Below are 18,344 nucleotides of genomic sequence, written 5' to 3'. Positions count from 1 at the left end.
CGGTCCTGCCGGGGAGCAGCACCCCGCCGCCGGGTGCGTGGGCTTCTGCCGGGGCGTGGGGGTCACGGGGGACAGTCACCCGCCGCCTGAGAGCCCCCAGCGTGTTTGGCCTTCAGGAGCCCGGCGCTTTTCCAGGGGGGTTTGCAGGGAATTCCTGACCCAACTCCAGTGCCCGTGTCGACCATCAAACCCTAGCACCACGCGGCACTTTAAAAGTTGCAGATCTTCCCCCTCCCAGCTTGGGTTCAGCGGGGTGAGGTGACGGTCTTCAGCCTCCAAATTAGACGGGAACGTCCTTAACTATTTCGTTGCTGGTTCAAGGGAGGGGTGGGGAGGGTGGGCGTCGGGTGGCGGCAGCCCAGGAGGAATTTTGGCAGCGCAAATAGAGGTTATCGGGGAGAGAGGTGGTCCCTCTGTCATCGCGCTCCGTGGGGTCGAGGAGAGGGGAGGGAAAGGACTCGGCTTTGGGCAGCGAAGCCACCCTTGGAAAGTCCCCGGGGGTGCGGGGCCGTCCGAATGCACTTGAACGGAGAAGCGGGTGAAGGGCGGCAGAGGAGCCCGCCCCGCGTTTTGGGTGCCTGCAGGGTAAATGGTAGCTGCGTGCCGGTTAGGTTTCTCAAGCTGGTCAAGTTTTTTGGCGGCAGGAAAAGCTGAGGAGGGCAGCGAGGGTTCTGATAGCCCCAGGTGTCTGAAAATCGTGAGCTGGCAGCCTAATGCGACGAAATGAGTCGTGGCTACTGCCCATCAGTCGCTGGGAGCCGTAGCGTTCACGACTCTCTAATTCAATTCCCCCCCTCTGCCCACAGCAGAGTATGAATCTTTTTAAAGCGGAGATTATCAGCTCATAACATGACTGCAAGATCCTGGACTTTTAAGTAAAACACCAATTTTTGCACAGCTCGTGACCAACCTGCAACCACTGCCTTATTTCACTGCAGCTTCTGTGCAGGAGATGTTGCAATTTGATCAATATTTGCTCTTCTAAGGTTTGTTGCTCGTAGATTGTATCAGTTTTAATGGTTTTGCCTCTTATGCTGCGATATACAAGGCGATTTTTAAAATTAATGTTCCCAAAGAATTTATTGTGCAAAAGACAAAAAACTGTGCAGATAGTATAATGAGATCAGAAATAGCTTGCAAATTACTTTTCTGGGGATAAGAGCAGAAATTATCTCTGCTCAGACTGATGGCTACGAGTCAGAGAGATAACAGTAGTAGTTTGGGGTTGTTTTAAGAAAAGTTTTCTGTTGCACTGCTGTGCCAGAGTGCTAGACCAATTCCTCTGTCCTTCTCTTCCAATATATAGTCGTGCTCTTTCTCATGCAATTTTACAGCTTCTACACTGTTTTTGACATATGCTGCACTATTTGTGTTCAGATAATTTTCATCAAAGCTATTCATTGTTTGTATTTGAAAATATTTGCTTTGATGCAGCATTTTTTTACAAAATACAATTGTCTTGCAATATTTTTTTCAAGTCTTTTCTCTGTTTCGTGTGACTCAATTGAATAGCTTCCCTGACAGATAGAATGTGTCCAAAAAAAAAAAAAAGTGTTGGAAAGAAATTTTACTTTTTGTCCAATTTGCCTCAAATCAGGAGAGGATGACAAAGTATCGTCTTCCGCTAAATTCCTTTCCTTCTCCTCCTCTCACCCTCCCAACAAAATTATCATGTTTAAGGGCTCCTCCCCTTCCTCACTCTAAAATAAAAAATGGATCAGCAATCCACTCCTGCGACAGGGATTTATCATTGAAATACCGACATAATCTGAACCATAGCCATACAAATTAGGATTCTGTCGTACTCGTACATATGGTGTTGCTGGAAACCAGACGGAATGGAGTTTCATGTTCCATTTGCAGCACAAGCTCTGTATGAAGTATATTGAGCACAAGACTGGAACAGTAACGATTTTGTCAGGGCCACAATTTAGAAAGAGCCCTTGATGATATTAGGAATCCTCTGTGCCTATAAAATATTAAGAAGCTATCGTTTCAGAAGAAATTAAAAAAGCAGATTTCTTGGTTTCACCCTTCCTTCCTTTTCTGCATTTAAATCCCGTTGACTGGAGTCTGGATGAATTTTGTGTGAAGCTAACAGAGAATTCGGCATGTTAACTCAAGGTCCAAAAGCTGTCACACCTGCACTGGTGCAGCACAAAAAAAAAACATATAGGAGACTTGCTTTTTTCGCTTATGTAATATCGTCTCATCTCCTACAGAGCAGTACCTGTAAAATATTGTTTCTGAGACATGCTACCTTAACAAAGAGCCCACAGTCTTAAATTTCTGAGCTCCTGTTGCTAGTCTGAAGTGATCATTTAGCTGTCACACTTCCAGAGCTGCAAGCATTTTCTTGCTAGTCTTATTGATGGTACCAGTGCACAGAAAGAGAAGTCATCAGAGGCTGCATGATGACATTTGCTTATGAGTCTCAACAGCTGGAATTTATTTCTCTTTTTTTTTTTTAATCCCTTCCTGTTGCTTACAAGTTGGGCAATGTACCTTAATGTACCTTTAATATCTTAAATAGCATAAGGCATAGCTAGATATGTTTTTCCCAGAAATTTATCATATTTCCACTTAATTGCTCTTTTTAATAATATTACAGGGTTTGGTTATTAAACATTTGGCAAGGCGTTGCACAACCTCTACCTCTGCCTGCTTCGTCCCCTCGGCAAGGCTAGGCTACCCCTGTTTGCACGGTCTCCTCACCAGCAGTGCTGCAGAAGACATCCACCTGAAATACAGCAGTCACTGCCTTCCCTCCCCCCTAAACCAGTTTTCTTCTGCTAGATCAGTTCCCCAAAATGGTTCACTGACTGCCTGTACGAACAGCTGTGCCCGCCCAAAAGAGAGGGTGACACAAGCTCAGCGTTGAGCTTCGTTTCACCTATTTCTTAAATCCATAAGTGATCGCGCCTTCCTGATCTGCAGCCTGCCTGTTGGATGCAGACTGTGTTCCTGCTCGCTGGGCTCCTTCTCTTCCCATTTTCGTAAAGAGCAAACAAAACACCAGCCAACCACAAAACACTTTAGCACATGTTTTATTGTATACAAAGATCATGTACAACAAGAAATAGCTCATTATTTCCCTCCGTTTTCAATAGGCTTGTTTTTGTCTTTAATTAAGTGCATCATTTATTTAGGGCTTTAATTATACTGTGGCTGCATTGGTTACAGCTGGGGAAGTACAAGTCAGGACTTCTTGGATTTCTTTTCCCAAATGTGCAACCTGCTATATTGGCCATGAGAAAGCACCGCTGTAGAAAGGGCTGTAAACGCTACAAACACAGAGCTTCTATAATTGACCTTAGAGAAGAGCTTCTCTGGGTTCACATTTATAAAACACATTTTGGAGCACTTTCAGTGAGGCCTTTTTGCTTTGCAGCAAGTAGTTCAGCCACCTGAAACAAAACCACCGCCACTCAAGAAGCTTTTTAAGTACGACACCTTTTAAATCACAGTTTGACAAATACTCTCTGCGTCACTGGTAACCATTCAAACCATGCTTCTGCACTTGCAAAATCTTATGTTGGCTATTCCCCAAGGGAACCAAAACAAAAAATAACCGAAGTTGTAACTCAGGAAACAGAGCAATCGTCGTCTGAAAGCCCTTTGAAAATCTAAAAGTAAAACTAAAATGATGTGAATGTAGTTTTTGTTGCGGTACGAAACACAATTTCATATTACATTGTTTATGTATCTTAAATTGAAGGTCCCTCACCTTCCAGTTTGCTGCCTGACCGTAGATGCCTATTCATACACCTTCTAAAAGTCAGATGCTACATTCAGAATAAGAATTCTAAGATTTAGAGTACTGAGTCTGTGTAACTGCAGCTGAATTCCACAGGAATTATGGATTCTCTGAGAACCTGGTTCAAGTGCCTTACATTTAACCTTAGCCATCTTCACATTTTATTTACTTTCTTGACCACACTTGCACATTGATTATATATTTCACACAGCTTTCCTGAGAGGCAATAAGGTTTTTTCCTATGTGGCTGAAGGTAATTTAGAGCTCAGCAATGAACACTAGTCCTTGCAATAGACGTTACCCACCATTTATCAAGCTTTAGAAAGTTTCAGAACTTTTCCCCAAAATACTTCTGTCATTGGAAAGGTAACTCATTTAAAGGCACATGTTTCACAACAAATCACTATCTCCACTGAATTACCTTTTAGTTAAAATAATAAACAACACTGCCCCTGTTTTAGACTTCCCTTGATGATTATTTCCAATGTTTATTTTGAAACTATTTCAGCTCAAACATTTATAATTTTTAGCATCACAAGTGTGTAACACTCATATATTCAAGGTCTAAACAATTTCTATTGGATTACAAAGTAATTAAGCCAGTTCCGCAGATTTTTTTTTCACTTTTGCTTTGAATACATTTTTTCAAATGGCAGAACTTCCTGCGAAGTAAGAAGTCACATTCTTGTCTTCCATTCATCTTCTCAGTCATTTCTTGCTTTCTGTTCAAGCAAATGCTCCTTGATCATGATGACAGCCTATCAAACCTCCTAGACAAGTTTCCTGTACGTGCAGTCATGTACATGCATGCACTCTTCCTTAATTAAATAATGACAGACAATTGCTTCGTTAGCCAATGACCTTACATCTGATGGTCTATGTGGATAAACAAGGCTGCTCTCCATCAGGATCCTGGATTCCACAGGTAAAACTGGAAGGCAAAGCTGATGGTACCAGTACAAAATTCACGCTTTTTGCTTCTTCTTGCAAGCTGGGATCTACAACATCCAGCAACACACAACTCGCTAAATTGCTGAAAGAGGCATGTACCTAATATCCTACCCCTACTATGGACTGGGAAGCTACTTTTGAACAGGTGGGAAGATGCTTTAGATAAGGATTCACATTTCACAACTGAAGCTTAATGATTCTTGCTCACGTCCAACCACGCCACCTCCTTATCGCAGCACGGTGTACAGCCTCCTTTTCTGGCCCCTCCTCTGGAACGAGGGGAATGTGGACACCAAAGCCCTGATGGTGTAGGAGGGCCCAGCACCCAAATCTTCCATCTCCTGGGAGAGTACTCTAAACATGAGGAGATTAAATAAGTAACAAACATCATTACCGCCTCCCTCGCTGGCTGTATTTTTAAATGTAAGCACCCAAGGCTGCTGTGTGTCGTGTTGATTCATTCCCGTCAGCGTGCTCTAAGCATAGCTATGGAGTGGTCTCAGGGAAGATGAACTGGGAAATACCGCCGCTTCCCTTTTAGGGAACATTTCTAGGCACTCAGCCCTGGCAGGGTGGAAGCGCACACACAGAAAGAGAGCTTCCCCAGCACTTAGGAAACTTTAACCATGAAAATTTGTTAGTCTAAAAATTTAAGTGGGACTTTGCATTTTTCTTTTGCTGTTAGATCTCTGTTTTCAGTCAACCCACCTGCAGACAGGTAGCTTTCTACAGAACATGGTAGGCATTAGCACAACGTTCCTTGCATTCAGCCATTAGAAACATTAAGGAAAGATCAGACAGTCCCTCACAAATGACCGTGACATCTATGGCAGGACGTGATTACAGATTTTTTTCCCAAGAAAAAAAAAAAAAAATTTTAACAGGATCTTGCAGGATTTTTGTAGCATAATGTTTTCATGCCCTCAGCCCAGCCAGAGGGTTTTTAAAATTAATACTTCTTAGTCTGTATCACACAAAAATACTGAGTAGTAGGTGTAGTAATTTCTTCAAAATGATCTGTGTGCTTGCTTATTTCATATAATCTGAGAGGTTTTCACTCTCTTATAACCAGTTATGGGACCACGTGTTCTTCATTTTCTTGAATAAGTGTCTGTTTGTTTTGTATCTTATTACTGACCATAAGAAATTATATGTAAAAATTCGAGTAGATGTATGTGCTGGTCAGGCTCATGCCATCTTGTATTTTTTACCTGTATTTAGAAAAGAATTCTTTCTAAAGTTTTTTTTGGCAGAAAATAATATATTCTCCCTGTTATTTTACTGACCCATGGCATTTGACCACATTTATGACTGCAACAATAGCAGTTTTGTAAGTCTGAAGGCATCTGAGAAAACAAAAAAGTATTTGTTTTATTTTCTTGTCATGGTTTTAACAAACAAGGCTGCTTCACTTAAACTTTACAAAAGAACACCGACAGTTGCAGACCATTTCACCTGCCACGTTTGGCTTGTATTATCTCAGCACAGTGTTCATTTGGGTGGTTAAAAAGTTAACATTTTAATAATTAATACTGGGGAGGTTACCTACCAGAAAGAAAGAAAAACAAAGTTTTCAATCAATATAACACGGCACTTTAAGACCTCCTTGTTGCTATTAAGCCACTCAGAGAAGCATTGAGGTTAGTGTGTGCTGTTGTCAGTGGGCACTCTAGACACAGATGTAGGACAACCTCCAAATGAATATGCGGCTATCCTCTCTGTGTATTCACATAAAGGACAATATTGGACTCCAAGAGTACAGCTGGCAGCACAAAATCTGTCACTTTATATATTCTAATGAGATTTCCAGCCCCGCTTGTGCTGAGACGACCAACTGAAAGCAAAGTCATTTAATACAGGCAACGTTTAAAGCTGATCTTGTCAACAGACTTCACTATGACTCTTCCTCATCACGTTTGGTATATAAAAATGAAACCCACCTAATAGTAAAGTCAGCTCAGTGACCTTCACTACTACAGTATCAGGCACAGCAGACGCAAAGCCTTTAAATGTTAAAACACGGACAGCTGGGGTGAAACATAAGACTTAAAGGGTGACACATTAGATAAACGGGAGCCTGATGAGATGAGATGGGGCCATAAATTGTGTTAGTCACACTGTTTGACAAATGATCTCCAGTAGCACTTGCTTCTCAGTGGGGACTTCCATTGATGATGTTTAGTATTGCATTGGTAAAATTCTATCCAGCATTACACATTTGGTACATGTTACCAAGGAAAACCATTCTTGGGGCACGCCTTGGTGTTAGAAACTCAGCACTTGTGTAGAAAGGGGAGGGGAGTGATACACTAGCTAGGACTCCTTGCTGCAGAGTTAAAGCAAGGGTTAATTTGGGGGAGGGGAGGGAAAGTCCATGACTTAAAATGGAGACAGGACTGAGGTCATGACATTAGATAATTCTTATGAGGAACTTGGGTGCAGTGGTCTCATCAGAAACACCATGTACTAATTGAGGAGAGCCGCTCTGAACAGCAGTTCACGTATGTTTTATTGAGGCACGCTACGCACACAAATACTTTGCAATTTAAAACAAGCTCAACATAATATTCCAGAGAATTAATGAAGCAAGAAAAACTCCAAAGGCAAAAACCTAAGGGAAGTATTTGTTATAAAAATGGACAAAATGAAGACAATAAAATAATTCATCACATGAACAGCACAGGGACTGATTATTTAAGCATGAAGGCAGAGACAGATTAAGAAGGCTTTTTAACAGTGGCTCATCAGCATTACAGGTAGGTGAAGTCTTGTACATTTAGTTTAGTGGTCCATCCAGAAAATGGGGGCAGAGCTATTAATTCTGAGGGCTCACTTTATTTTTGTTAAGCAAGGCTGGGAGATGCTATGGCTAAACAGTATTAAGGGATGGCAAAACATTAACTGTAGAAGGACATACTCAGCTGTGGGGGAAAAAAACCCCACAGTATGAGAGCAACCAGCACTCTGCGCCGGATTAGGTGACTGCTGTGGATGTTCTGCAGCATGCACATGGGAGGTGACCGCCTCACCATGTCTCCACCGCTCTCTGAGCCTTTGCAAACACACACCTTCGTGGCTTGTCAAAGAAAAGTCATGATGCTTTACTGGAAATATGAGTTCTGTGCACACAGTGACAGAGCAAGACAAACAGAGGAAGAGACATAGAATTCCCTATCCCACCAAATGTACATTCGTAATAAGGTGAAAAATTCAGGTAAATGCATCTTACATGGTGTGATGGGGGGAGGTGGTTGTTGTTTGCTGGTTGGTTGGTTTTCTTTCATATATATGATAAAAAGGAATTAAAACTGTTTTCTGTTCTAGGGGACTCTCTTCTCCACAGAGAAGACCCATGGATCAATGTAATACACAAACTAAACATCTTTGTGTAAGGTTCTGGGATTCAAAGGGTGTATCTTTTAATTCATGTAACGACAAGAGTTTGGATCTTTACTAGAGGAATTCAGTGGAAGGAAAACTTTGGATCTAGGGATCATACTTATAGACCAGGTTGTACAGACTATATAGTCAATTTCGGCACAAGCGGTCACAGATTTGAGGACTCCTCTGTAAAGGTCCTGCATGAAGGCATCTGGTTTCTCAGAATCAATGTTGCTTATTCTGACCATCAGAATTTTCTTCTTAAAGCCTGCTATACTTTTTGGAGTCACTTAAACTTAGATACATGGATGATATAGCTCTCTTGACAGGCACATACCTAAGACTTTCACAGATGACCAGGATTATTACTAAAGGCCAATTGAGACTCTTACCTTTCCAACTCACTACTCCCCTTTCTCTGTAGTGGACCTTGGACCCACAGCTCATAGCTCAGCCTGCTCCAGTGCACAACGGAGCCTGTAGGGTAATAGCCTGCCTCAGACAATAGTTAGTACTCATTTCCTTCCCAGATGCTTACAATTGCAAATCTTTCAAAACTTAAAGTGTCTTCCCTTTTCTAGTCCTGCCAGACAGACACCCTTATGACAAAGCAGGAAAAGACAAACTAAGGAAGTAGATGGTATCAGCCCATCTATTATTACTGCTTAGGAAGTTGCAACACCTGCTGGTTCTTACACATCTATTACTGTGGCAGCATCCACACATCAGATACCCCTTTCATGGACTTCCTGGAAGCTTTCAAAACGCAGGCAGTTAGAAGGCAGCTCACTGCACCAACTAGAAAAGGGACCTTCGAGTTTGCAACCTATAAACTTGTATCCTCCTCCCCTTCTACGAGGCTCTTACGCTCTCAGCCACAGTGCTGTAACTTCAGTCAAGCTCCCCGGAGAAGCTGTGTGAAGAATGTACATCACCGAATCACAAAATCACAGAATCACAGAGTGGTCAGGGTTGGAAAGGACCTCTGGAGATCACCTAGTCCAACCCCCTGCCCAAGCAGGGTCACCTACAGCAGGTTGCACAGGACGGCGTCCAGGCGGATTTTGAATGTCTCCAGAGTGGGAGACTCCACAACCTCTCTGGGCAGCCTGTTCCAGTGCTCTGCCACCCTCAAAGTAAAGAAGTTCCTCCTTATATTAAGATGGAACTTCCTATGTTCAAGTTTGTGCCCGTTACCACTTGTTCTGTCACTAGACACCACTGAAAAAAGACTGTTCTCATCTACCTGGCATCCTCCCTTTAAGTATTTCTAAGTATTGATAAGATCCCCTCTCAGTTGTCTTTTCTCTAGACTAAAAAGACCCAAGTCCCTCAGCCTTTCCTCATAAGAAAGATGCTGCAATCCCCTAATCATCTTCGTAGCCCTTTGCTGGACCCTTTCCAGCAGTTCCCTGTCCTTCTTGAACCGGGGAACCCAGAACTGGACACAGTACTCCAGATACGGCCTCACCAGGGCAGAGTAGAGGGGAAGGATGACCTCCCTCGACCTGCTGGCCACACTCTTGATGTACCCCCGGATGCCATTGGCCTTCTTGGCCACAAGGGCACATTGCTGGCTCATTGTCATCCTGTTGTCCACCAGGACTCTCAGATCCCTTTCCACAGAGCTGCTCTCCAGGAGCATCGTGGCACAGGAGCAGACAGCACTAACTGCTGTGGCTGGAACAGCCCCGTTTCCTCTGGGTATGCAGAGAAGCGCTGCAGCCTGATGCCACAAGACCAGTTCCACAAATCAGGAAACACAGAAAAGACGGTAACTGGGAGAAAACCATAAGTATTGGAATTCTTGCAAGTACAATACTTATTGCTCAAGTCTGAGTTTAAAGTGGGAAATGAACAAACTCTAGCTACAAACCAGCTTTGGTAACATCTGAGCCATCTAACTTTGGATTTCCTATCTTGCCATGAGGAAAGCTGCAGCAGAACTGCTGTCATGTTGCCACATATGGTGTTCATACTGGCAGCAATTCTACCTTCTCCTACAATGCCACTTTACTGTTTCAACACTAAATAGTAGAAAGAATACAGTTACTAGCGAAAAATGAGAGACCTACTCCCAACATTAAAGAATTCATTCTACTGGGATAGATTAACTTGTAATTGAAGACTAGTCCAGGATGGTGGCAATAGCTTGTTTGAAAACACTCTTTTCTGAATGTATGCATAAGTTATGTTGCCATTTAGGTGGCGCCACTCCTCGCATAAAATTTACTTTGCATAATTACAGGCAGTTTTGCAAAACATTTCTTTGTGATCATCGGTGCTTGCATACCACATATTTTTTCTTTCGGTTGAGAATGTTTGTAACAGCCTTCTGTTGTAGTTATTTAAATGGGGCTAAGGATTGATTTCTGCAATACCATGGAAAAAAGTCTTTGCATACTCATGACAGAAATGAGTGGTGGTTTAAGACGCTCTTTCTTTCTTCTGCTTCTAGGCTCTCCGCAATTTGCTACCGCTTGTTTGCCAGGGGAAGACATCCCTGAAGAAAAGCAGCAGCCAGCTAGGGCTGTGCGTACATGCCTCAGATGCAAAGTCCAGCAGTTTTCTTTAAAGTGCTGACAAAAGCTGGTTTGTGTGCTAAGACGGCAGACTTTGCGCTGAGATGCATGCAGGTGCTCCACCCTGCCAGGCCAGCTGCAGCAGGGACGGGACAGACGGGACAGCTGGAGGGCTTGTGCCTTGAACAACCTCAGCGCAATTTGCCAGGCTGCCTCTGCCCTCGTCCCTGGACTGAAAGAGTGAGCAAACTGCTTTCTTCAAGGAATAAACGCAAGTGTTATGCGTAACAGGGTACCCGCATGATGGATGAAGTAAACCTGTGTCTTCTCCCGTTTCCAAGCAGAAGACTTCAGTGGGAAAATTCTGGTTCATTGAGCCCAAAGCATTTAGTTCACAACACCTTTGAGCTTGGTGGCCTTCTGCTGAATCCAAGGTAGACGTAAAAACCTTTCCATGATTACTGCAGACAGTCCAGAGTAAAGGAGGCCTCCGAGTTTTGTGGTTCTGTGTCATAGCCACCAGCCATGATCATTCGAGACAGTGGGCATGTTTACACAGGGCAGAGAGGCCCGGGAACTGCAGGCAGCATCATGGCCTCAGGACAGCGCGGTGCCCATACACACGCCAGCTAGCGCGCGTGGCAAGAGAGGGCTGGACTGCTCTGCTCTAGCTAGGCTGATTGTAACCTTCTGCGAACTGCTCATGGCACAAAACGTGGCTACCCCAGCCTCGTGAGCGTGGGGGAAGCCATGGTAAGTTTGCTAGCTCATACGGGGTGTTGGGAAGGAAGATGAGCACAAAGAGAACCCATCAAATGTGGCATATGTAGGGGGATTAGTAGGGCGAGAGACGTAACAGTTTGAAAATGGCGATCTAACATACTGCACATCATTTTTAGGATTCAGCAAGACTTTCATGCTCAGATTCATATTTTGTTGGCATCTCGCTTTTCATCAGATGCCAAAAATCTTCATCATTTTCTCCATGTTTTGTTTCCCATTTCCTTTTTCCCTGTGCATTATTTCTTCCCGTTTTCTGAGTATTTCTAAAACTCAGTCTTACAAAACCTCATTTTTCACATGTACCAGGTTGTACAATATAGTTGTTGGTCACTCTCACAGATGTAAAGATAGATCTAAAATTGAAGTAAAAATGTTGAACGGCTGAGTTTTCTTTATGTACAAACAAAACTCATTATAAAACTATAAAGAAGAATTGTCTCACTGTCCTTCCTAGGTGCATAGTTTAATTAATACTGGATATATTTAGTTTTCAGAGCGCTTCTCCCCCCCACAAAAGCCAGGTAAAATAGCAATATTCAGTTGCTATATAATGGGAGGGTATATCTAAAAAACAAAGCTACATCAGCAAAGCATTGTTGATTTAGATAGATGAGTTGAGAGTGGTAATTAAGTCTAACTTTAATGTCAACTTGTACACGTATGATTAAGAACCCATACAAGTAGCCATATTAGATTTTTAACTTGACTATGCAGAGTTTGCAACCTGATTGCTTTGGTATGCATCACAGGCCTGGTTCTACTAGTCTGTTAGCTGCACAACTCCTTGGCTCACAACAGCTTTGTATGGTGTAGAAGGGAGGTAATATCTGCATTCTTTTCTATGACTAAGTTACTCTGTCATGAACCTAGTGTATACAAATTAAGATGAAGGACGAGATTCTTCATTCCGCCCACAAGAAGGAGTAACTCATTTGAACACAGAAATATTTCAGACGTAGCTTGAAGGGCATTTTGAACTAGCACAGACACGTTCATTTGGTGACAAACACTCCTCTAAGGTCTTCACACTCCTACGTGGTCTCCTACGTAGGAGAATTCTAGCTAATTAATTTGGCAGACCGGATTTCTTCTTCAGCTGACAAAGTGATGGGAAATGCATGGATGCAACACAACAAAAATTGCTTCTACAGGAAACAGATCAAAATCCCTGGAGAAAAAAGAAATCTGTCCACTAGATGGTTGTTATATTTGGTGGTTGTCATATTCAAAGCGCGGTGCAATGCTCATTGCTCAGCAACTAGTTGCACAGTGCAACTAGTCCTTTTTATTTCATGTTTCAATTTCCCACATAGAAAGAAGAGCTAATGAGTAGGCACTGCTTCCTTGACACTTTGTCACCACCAACACTTTTTCCACTTTAAAGATGTTCTTTAAAATAATACAATTTCCCAGCTTTCTTCTGCTGTCACTGTCCAGCTCCCAGTGACGTCTATGGCATGGCACTCTGTGGTGACATGACAGATGTGGTTACAGCTCATCTGACACGTACTTTTTGTTTCAAAAGTAATACCCAATTTAAAATATACAGAGGTCAACTTGAACTCACAAGTTGTCAGTAGCCAGCAAATGAACAGCAGCCTACACTTCGGGTAATTGATAGTCTTAGGCTTTGCAAAAGCATAATTAGTCTGAGACCATTAATAACTACACCTTGGGAAAATATCTTCAGCCAGCTTTCAGAGAAGGGCACGACTAGCTTCAGTGCTGATGTGGAACAGGGTTGCCACGCTTCGGTCCAAGCCATCCCCACTACAGTAAGCAGGTGGCTTGGGAGATTTTAAACTGCTTGCATTTGTGAGTTGACTTTCACAAATTTTCTCTCTCTTTTTAAACCATCAATCAAAAGTATTTACAGATTTGGGAAATTGTCACTAAACAGACCTGGCCAGGAACTGGATTCTCCGTTTCACGGGGAACTTCACGCTTCCAATGTTTTTCCCATTTCAACCTAATAAATTCTGTTTTTCTGTAGTTACAATACATTTTATACAGAGTTCAAATTTCTTTGAGTTGTTTTAAATAAAAAAAAAAATCACACTTTAAAATTTTCTAAAACTGGTCAAAATGTTCTTTCCTGGACTACTTTTTTTTTTTTAGTGCTTTACCAGTTTTCCTTTTCCTCTGATTTCCATCAACATATCATATCTTTCAAAGGATTTCATTTTTGACAGAAATAATGCTGTATTAACAAAAAGAATCTCTGAACAAGCTACACTAAAGATCCCATCTACTGTATTTGGCATACACCTTCTATTTCTTTCCCTAAGTTTGCAGTTCCTAGACAGCCTCGTGTGCACCCAGAAGAGGAGCATAAAAATGATGGCAGTCATTCTGAAAAGCCTTAGTTCAAGATATTTTTTATGGCTTCAGTGGTTATTTCTTTAAAAATATTCTTGGTACTATTCATATTTGAATGAAAAATGCCATGAAAAAAAAATGCCCAGCTGTGCTCAAGTAAATGTTAAAATCCATAGCAGTTTAGAGCCACTGCAGAGCAGCAAAACACTGAAAGGAATCACTAAGTGAAGAAGCTTCTTCCCCTCCCTTCAAGTCTTTTCCCTATGAGACGATGTTTTTAAAGCTCTCATTACAAAATAGAAATATTGAAGGTCTTTGGCATGCGCTAAGCCAAATGTACTGCAAGAGCTACTCTTGGATCCAGGCAAACCTCTGATTAGCACTGTAAACTTCAAACCCTTTTGATGTCAGCCTATACTTTAGTGCGTTAGGTTCCATCTCTGTGAGGAGGGTGGCAGTGAAGCCCTTGAAGCAGCAAATTTCTCAATTGATAAACTATATTAATGAGATGAGTCGAAGCAGGGAGCTCTAAAACGATCACCAATGTACACATATTCACTGTTCCTTAAAAAGACTAGTTGCTTGACTTGTGACTTGTGTTTTACCTTGCGGAGTGGTGGATCACTTTTGGACTTGGTCCAGAGACTAAACTTTCAGAATCGACTGGAAATATCTCAGTTTACCAGGCTTAGTTAAAAAAGATGCGTGTACAGCATTTATGTAGTGTTTTGACAGACTTTATTTTCTGCTTAAGTGATTCAGTTTCCCCTGGATACATATGGCCCTCTCTTTGTTATGCAGAACTGTAATTGCACAGAAGGAGGATGAGGTCATCAACTAAGTTGTGATACATTCATTAAACAAGTCATTTCAAATAGCCTTAAATAAATGAAAAGTTCTCTAAGTAAAATAGGATTCACACCTACTTTAAACATTAGGCTGCCAGGCTTAATGAGAAAAAAATACAGTATCTGCTAATAAAAAGAAACAACGATAACAGCAAACAAACCAGCATCGTACTCAGAAAAGCTAATAGCCTTCAGACTTTTGTAGCCAGCAAAGTTTCAGATTCAGGGAAGTTTTTTATGTCTTAATCGCTGTAGGAGAGCTGAGCAACTTTATTGGAAGAGAAGGATGAATACTAAGGAACCTTGTAACAAATTTCAAGATCCAGATACTTAAAGCATTCTTTCTCAGTACAAGTTTAATACTGACTAAATCGGAGGATCTAGCAGTGCAGTGCAAAAGAGGACAGCGAGTTTCAGGACTTCTTAACAGAGACTGTCCAGCACAAAGATGCAGGAGGTCAGTGCCCACCTAGAGGATTGTCTAAAGTAAACCAGTCAATGCACACATTATCTTTGAAGTCTGTTGGTGTCCTCTCTGAAGTCCAGTTTTGGGTAGATCCAAAACTGTGAAGTCGGAAAGACAATCCCAGATACGGGTGAAGGTGCACCCACAACTTCAAATGTCTGACCAACCCCAGTCTCATTGATACAACTAATGGGCTGCTGGTGGTCAGCCTGTGAGACAGCTGTGGAGACAGCATGTGGCTGGTCAGAGGGCCTGTGGTACTTGCACATGTTCCCGCGACCACTCTTCAAGTGCAAAGGCACAGTCCGTGCTTTCTGAATACACCCACAGCTGACAACCATAAGTGGAAAAAAGTATTAGTCAGTACTTAATGTCATACAATTTGCCTGGCCTAAGCATGAGCAAGAAGACCTTGCCCCAAAATACATCATCTACAATATTCTTGAAAAACAAAAGCCAGGTAAGACAGACAACCTGTAAGGGAAGAGAAAGGGCGGACTGATATTCCTAAGAATAGGTGGCTGAACTGGTGGCCTGCAGGTCAGGTACTAGGCACACACGATGGTCCTAACTCACCACCTTTTCTGCAGCAGTTCTGGAGGAGACAGGGCATGACAGCGGGTGAAAACTGGTACCTCTCTCTGCATCTGTGCATGGCACCCTGTCAGGAGAGCCCCAGACCTGGCAGCCAGCCTCCAGCACTGGAAAATTTGGACCACCAATGCAAGCCCATCCCTCACGCACTGCCGAGGGTATCAAAAACATTTTCTAGTCTCTCTCACAAGCTTCCTCTGAAGGGTAGCACAGGATATCTGAGTTAGACTTCTGGTCAGGAATGCCCTGGAAGATCCTGTTTCTCTCTGTTGACTACAAAGAGAGTCCTTTGAAATGAAAGTCTTAATTTTGTTGAACAAAATTAGTCACTTAAAGGTAGGGAATGTGAAGTCCTTATCCTTTTCCCAAGGCATTTCCCTTGAGCAAAGCAGACAAATTTTTAAGGTTTTAATTTTTTTTTTCTGATAAATCAGTGTTTGAGATTCAGCGAAATACCTTTACATAATTTCCAAAAACGTCGAGTGACAAAATGTTCTGTTAATAGGAATGCAAGATACAAGCCCAGAATCTGTGGGCTGAGTAAACTACAACTTCTGGTCACTTCTGGAGTCTTTGTGGTGACACTGTATCTCTTGCAGTGAATATTTTTGTCTGCTCATGTTAATAAAATACTTAAAGAAAATTATGTAAGCTATTCTTTATTATTGGGATTGTAGATGCCCCATTCTATGCGGATGAACGAAAAGGGTATAATCTCTGTTTAGCAGAGGTTATAAGTCAAATAAAATTTATTAAAAAAAATAGAAACTTTCATGGTAAGCCATTTTTTTAATACAGTCATGGCTCTACTGTATTACTCTCCATAGAGGCTATAGTTGAGAGCACACAGTTGTTGAGAGCAGCTTTGTTTATTGTTAACCAATGAACTTAGCAGGGGGAGGGATTCCTGTCACAAGGCAGGATATCAGGAAGGAAAAATAACAGTGTATTTCTGTTGTTGCCTTTATTCTGTAATATTCTGTATAATCCAAGTAGCTGATGATGCTATTTTCTTGGCAGGAGAACAAGGAGCTATTGTAATTAGAAGCAGCTAGACAATTTTAATATGAAACACACAGTATACGTTACAGCTTTCTCAGACACTACAGCAGGATTCAAGGTTATAACAGAAGACTGCGGAGAAAGCCCCTACAAATGAAATAAGGAAGAACAGAACTGGACACGCTGATAATTTCTTCAGCTTCCTCGTGGGCAAAGTCAGTCAATGACACCTACTAGTTCTACACGTTGTCCTCTGAAGTTGGTGGTGATGTTACGACTCAGAGCCACCGCAGGTCAAGATTTGAGATCAGCCGTGTCTAATCTTGCCGTCTGTAAAAACTCCCCTGTGAGCAAAGGGCAACGGCAAGGCTGGGCCTTCGCTGCTTGTACAACAACTTTCTTAATTAACACTTTACACAGAAAAAAAAGTAGTCACCTGAAAAACATTACTTGCTTGCTGAAATATGGCATATAGAGAAATCAATGGGATATATTTATTTCCCAGCAGTCAGACATTGCAGGCAGAATCACAGAATCATGGAATCATAGAATGAGTACCAGGTTGGAGGGACCTCAAGGATCATCTGATCCAATCTTTCTTGGCAAAAGAGCAGTGTAGACAAGATGGCCCAGCACTGTCAGGCTGAATCTTAAAAGTGTCCAATGATGGGTAATCCACCACTTCCCTGGGGAGATTATTCCAATGATAAATCATGTCTCTTTTGCCATTTTCTCTTCTGTCCCCTCCCTCTCCCAGAATGAATGCTTTTGCAAAATTAGAAAGGGAGAGAGGGCAGAGAACGTCAGTTGACAGGTTCCTCTGTAACCATGGTGTTAAAATTGAGACAGACGACAGTATTTACCTCTGTAATATTTATTTAAAGATACAGTTTAGCATAGAATAATACATCAAATGCAAGAGTTTTGAATTTTTTTATAAATGCATTCCCTTTGTTTTTTAAATTGTGGAGTTATGTCAAGGTTTCTTAAGAAAGGTGTACATCACTCATGCTCCAGAAATGGTATCTACGCAGCTAGATACTGCTACAGAGTGACAAGAGAGACTTCAGCAGGAGCACAAGTCTCTCTATTCCAGAGCACCAAGCTCTTTACTAGTGTCCTGGTTGCGTCTGGGACAGAGTTAATTTTCTCACTAGCAGCTGGTATAGTGCTATGTTCTGGATTTTGGATGAGAATAATGTTGATAATACACTAATGTTTTCAGTTGTTCCTAAGCAGTCAAGGACTTTTTCAGCTTCCCATAGAAGTTGAGAGGGAGCATAGACAGAACAACTGACCCAAGCCAGCAAAAGGAATATTCCATACCATAGATGTCATGCTCAGTATATAAATGGGAGTTGGCCAGGAAGCAGGGATCCAGGATCGCTGCTCGGGGACAGGCTGGGCATTGGTCAGCAATTGGTGAGCAATTGCATTGTGCAATATATTCTATATTCTACTTTATATTCTGTGTTATATTCTATTGTATAGTTTATTATTATTATTATTTTTTCCTCTTCCTTTGCTTTCCTATTGCACTATCTTTATCTCAACTCAAGAGTTTTACCTTTTTTTTTATTTTCAATTCTTCTCCCCATCCCACTGGAGGCAGCGGGGGAGGAGTGAGTGAGTGGCTGCATGGTGTTTACTTGGTGGCTGGGGTTAAACCATGACAACTAGGAACTGTAAGAGATTATCTGTCTAGTTCACAACACTGAAAC

General features: G+C 42.0%; 1 protein-coding gene across 1 annotated transcript in view; it reads right to left on the bottom strand.

Moving 5' to 3' along the window:
• USP25 (ubiquitin specific peptidase 25) overlaps nt 1–18,344 on the bottom strand; it is a 309,467-nt gene that overhangs the window by 101,283 nt on the left and 189,840 nt on the right. The window lies entirely within an intron of this gene.

The sequence above is a fragment of the Vanellus vanellus genome, assembly GCF_965231255.1.
Source record: "Vanellus vanellus genome assembly, chromosome: 1".
NCBI lineage: Eukaryota > Metazoa > Chordata > Aves > Charadriiformes > Charadriidae > Vanellus > Vanellus vanellus.
Note: the sequence above shows the minus strand (reverse complement) of the source record. Positions and strands in the feature narration are given on the sequence as shown.